Source organism: Varanus komodoensis, unplaced genomic scaffold (genome assembly GCF_004798865.1).
Source record: "Varanus komodoensis strain SLA01 unplaced genomic scaffold, ASM479886v1 scaffold53, whole genome shotgun sequence".
NCBI classification, from domain to species: Eukaryota; Metazoa; Chordata; class Lepidosauria; order Squamata; family Varanidae; genus Varanus; species Varanus komodoensis.
In genome coordinates this window covers 914,894-919,582 of record NW_025336126.1, presented here as the reverse complement: position 1 = coordinate 919,582, position 4,689 = coordinate 914,894, and positions in this window count along the sequence as shown.

Below are 4,689 nucleotides of genomic sequence, written 5' to 3'. Positions count from 1 at the left end.
GCCCTCCTTCCCGGCTGCAGCCACCGCCTCCGCCGGCCGCTCGGGCTCCTCCCGCCGCCGCCGCCGCCCGTGGAACGCGAAAGCCCGATCCGAACCAGCTGGAAAGGCAGCCAGGGGGCGGGGCTTGCTTTATCGTGGGCGGGGCGTGGGGCGTGGGCGGGGCTCCGGGAGGGAAGGGCTTGAGGTCGGGGTTGTGCGCCGGGGTGCATCTCCGTGAGAGGTTAAGTCCGGTCGTGTGCTGGTATGCCAGGGCGGACGACGATGCCGGCCTGATCCTTAATGCACGTTTATTTGGAAGTTTATTTGTTTATTTAAAACATTTCTATGCCGCCCCCATCGCAACAAAGCCTTGGGGCGGCTTACAACATAATTAAAACATATAAATAACAATTAATATAATTAAAGATTAAAAAGCCCAGTAACATCTCGGCTTAAAAATTTAAAATCCTATAAATACATAATAAATTAACAATTAAAATGTTTTAAATAAAAAGGTCTTGGCCTGGCACCGAAAAACAAATAATGATGGCGTCAGGCGGACCTCTCTGGGGAGCGCATTCCATAGGTGGGGCGCCACCACAGAGAAGTTTCCCCTATTTTCAGCCGGCATTTATTTCTCACATGGCATTGTCTGTAATCAGCTTCCTCCAACCAACTTGGTACCCTCCAGATGGCTTGGAGTGCATCTCCCAGAATCTCCCAGCCAGGGAAGGTCGTCCAAGCCATCTGGGGGACACCAGGTTGGGGAAGGCTGACTATAGCATAGGCTTTTTTCATTGAGACTTCAGGGTGTGGCATGTTTGACAGCAAGCACCATTAAAATCTCCCTGGATGTCCCATGTGGTGTGGTGGCCAGCATGCTGAACTGGGGTTGGGACCATCTTGGTCCAGTGAAGCTCACTGAGTAGTCATGGATTCCCAAGCAGGCCTGCTCCACAGGGTTGTTGTTAGGATAAAATGGAGAGGAAAAATAACACTAGGAAAATGTTCAGTGGGGGCTTTGTTCACCTCAAATATGGGTAGCATTGGCCTGCATTTAGCCCTAAAGGTTGGAGAAGACTGAAAATAATGGGGGAAAGACACAGAGGAAGGTATAAAAAGGGGGTCAGCACCAGGATTGTACATGAGAGGGTAGGACTGAAGCCCAGACATGAGATAGCAATGAACAAGTTGGAATCCATTTGCACAGATGGTGCTGATTGTTGCTTTGGGCAAGGTCCCTGTCTCTTTAACATGGATTTCCACAACCTGGCATCCTCTGTGTGTTGGACTACAATGTCCAGCATTCCCCCAGCCAGCCACCAGGGCACCAGATTTTGAAAGCTGCTTTAAGAGTAGCAGGCAGAAACTCCACAGGTGTAGCTTGCCTTGCATGGTGACCCAGGGATGGAATACTCTGTTGAATTTCTGGAGAGCAGTGGCTTGGAAAGAAGCAAACAGGCACCCCTTGCTGTTTTGGAGTAAGGGCTTGGCAGAAGAGAGGGACTCTGGGAACAGGCTCCCCACTTGCTGTTACCCACTAGGGATCCCCCTGCACCCCAAGGATCCAGGGGACCTGTCTCATTCCTGCACAACCTCCCGGTCCATCACAAAAGAAGATTCAGTGGCTCCAAGGGGCCTGGCAGTGGCGTTCTGTTTACTTTGTCCATCTGCCTCATCTGTCAGTTCCACATTCCTCTCTGGAGGGTTGAGATGCCAACTGCAGCCACCCCCTCCGTGCTACAAGAAATGCTCATATTGTTCTCTTGTTAGGCCCACATGCAGGGAGGAAAAATGCCACCCAGATGGGCGCAGCTGGTGTGGAGGGGAGAAGGGTACCAAGAGCAGAGCCAAGGGATCCTCCGCCCTGCTAGAACAAGGGGTGCCTTTGCTCTTGTCCGTTTAGGTGAATGCAAATTCATCCGCCCATGACCCAGCTCTGAAGTCAGATTAAACATCCAACAAAACTGTGATCAGATCGTTTATAATCCCATCAGATTGCAACCAAATGTAGCTGCTTTTTTCCTGGAAAGAATACCAGCCAAACTATTAAAGCAGAAACAAAAATCTAGCTAACTTCTCCAGTTTCCGTTCAGAAGGAACAAGTGAGGGATAAAACAGGGCAGTGTCTCCCCGGCGCCTCACAGCAGGAAAAGGGCTCTGGAAAGGCTGAGAAAGGAGCTTTGTGGTGCTGGTTAGGATTTTCAAGAGGACAAGAGAGATTTTTCAGGAGCTGGGGTGGGGATCAGCTTTTTGTCACATTAGATATATACTTGCCTGCCTATCTGAAAACTCTCTCCTCTGTGGGATGTTATATTTTATATATTCTGGAGAGGGAAAGGAAGAATCAGTCTTCTTCTCTGTCCGCTTCCCCTGAAAACTCCTTGCTTTGAGGAAGTGTTTAATCTCATGGCATACATCCCTCTGACTCTAATTCCACCCCCCACCCCGCACCGCCAATACTATAAAAAGTATCTACATTCTTTCCTATTTCCTTCTTTCTGGCTCCTTCACCACAGCATGGGCCATCAGGCATGCTCAGCTGGGGGACAAGGAGAGATCCCTAAAATTATGCTTGCTGTGGAAAGCCCCCCCCCCCCAACTTGGTAAATTAAATGGTGGGGGATGCAGAACAAACAAGAAATACTTCTTTGCACTGCACATATGTAAACTACAGAATTTCCTGCTGCAAGTGATGGCTGCCCATTTGGACCTCTCTGAAAGGTGGTAAGGCAATTTCTTGGAGGATAAAGCCATCCGTGGCTCTTAGTCATGCTCACTAGCCACATGGCGCCAGTTGCTGGGGACATGCAAGTGGGAGGGTGCCGTGCATTCATGCCACCCTGGCAGCCTTTCCATAGGCGACCGTGAGAAGGGACCTCAGGACTAAATGGCCTTCGGTCTGATCCTGTGAGGCTTTTATTATGAGATAGTAAAGTATGTTCTCATGTTCCTCCGGGATGGTAAAGTGACAATGGAGTAGCTTGGCATGTGTGCAGCTCTCCTTTCCCACACGACTGAGTCACCCAAGCAGCTGCCACAGAGGTGGGATTCAGGTTTAGAGAGCGTGTGATTTCCAAGTTGGCTTGAGGTCTGGCCTCTCATTTTGCAAAGCAAGCACTGTTTGCTATAGCTATAGGGGACCATCAGGCTTCCGTTTCAAATAACCTTTGCTACTTCCTTCCAAATACCAGGTCTGCAAGCATTCCTTGCTTTATGCTATTAGACCCCATTTCCCTCCAAAAGTACTTGTTTCCCAACAGCAATGACAGAGATATGCGAAGTATAAGAACCACAATTGTTTTAATAAACAGAATATTATTTGATCTGTATTAACAAATATGCAACAAAAGACTTTATACCAATATATTTTTGCTTCTTTGTCTTCATACAAATGCTATTTGGATTCTTCCCATCAGCTTCGATGCTTCAACTGCAATTTGTTTTTAAAGTTCTTGGTTTCTTAAGCAGCTACGAATTACACTTGCAAAGTAGCATCTGCTTCATATGAGGATTTTTATGCATGTAGAGGAAGGGAAGGGGAGAAGGAAGAGAGAGAAGGAAAAGGAGTACCAATACCCCCTGCTGGTATTCGTGTGACATAGTAATGACTATGGATTATTATTTGCATAGATCTGTACAGATATTTTTCAGCAATATTACCATTACCTAGTCACTAAAGTACAGAATATTTTTTAAAGCAGCAGCAAAGGAAAAGTGCATTGTGAGTAGTAACACTGCCCACCTATAAAGGGGACTATTATACCCATTTTATTGTGCAAAGTTTGAGGGGGAAAGTTACAAGGCACCTCATGGAAGCTTCCTCCTCCCCCATACTGAGGTCACCCCATAGTTCTGGCATCGGGTCCTTGTGAAAGGTGTGCCTGCAAAATCTCTTGTTTTATGCTCTGCCCCCTGTTCAAGTAAGTGATCCAAATTAAGTGCTTTGATCCATCCTTTAAAGCAAGGAGAGCAGGCAAAAGGTAAACCAGGGTTATGCAGGCGGTTAAAGTGCTAATGCAGTGACAAGTGCCATTTAGGAACATGCACCTGGATTGTCAAGGTGCAGGAGACCCTCATTCTCTAAGATGGATAGCTCGACAGCACTTGTTCCAACTTCTGAGAAGTCTGTGATGATTCTTTCCCCCTCACTATGGAAGGAAATGTTAGGACCCCCAGTCTCTTCCCCTCAGAGACTTCAGTCTACAGGGGAGTACAGGATCAGTACCCAGGGTTCAGCCCCCTTCAGTTAAAAAGAAAAAAGCCAGGTGCAATGACATGTGGATGAAAGCAACATTACGGCGTTGTATCCATTCAGAATAGTCTAGAAAACGCCACTTAGCTGAATCGTGCCTCTGACTGGCCACCAGAGTGGGTGACCTTAGAACTTGGAACACAGACTGGCCACCTGGTGTTGAAAGGCTAGAGATATTTTAAAAAGAGACAGAAAGAGAGACCAAAAGAAGCTAATTAATCTATATGTTGAGTAGCCCTGAGTATCTTGCATCATTCTATATAAGGTTTCTCCAACGGGATACCTTCCAGATGTGACCTACAACTTCCTTCAGCCCTAGCAAGCAAGGGTAACAGTAAGATTAAAACATGAGCTAAAACATCTGGAGGACCATTTCTAGTGGAAGTTATCCCATTGGTCTGCCTTCTGCAACCTGGATCTCTCTCAGCTCCTGGGGAGCAACTCCCAGCATTCCC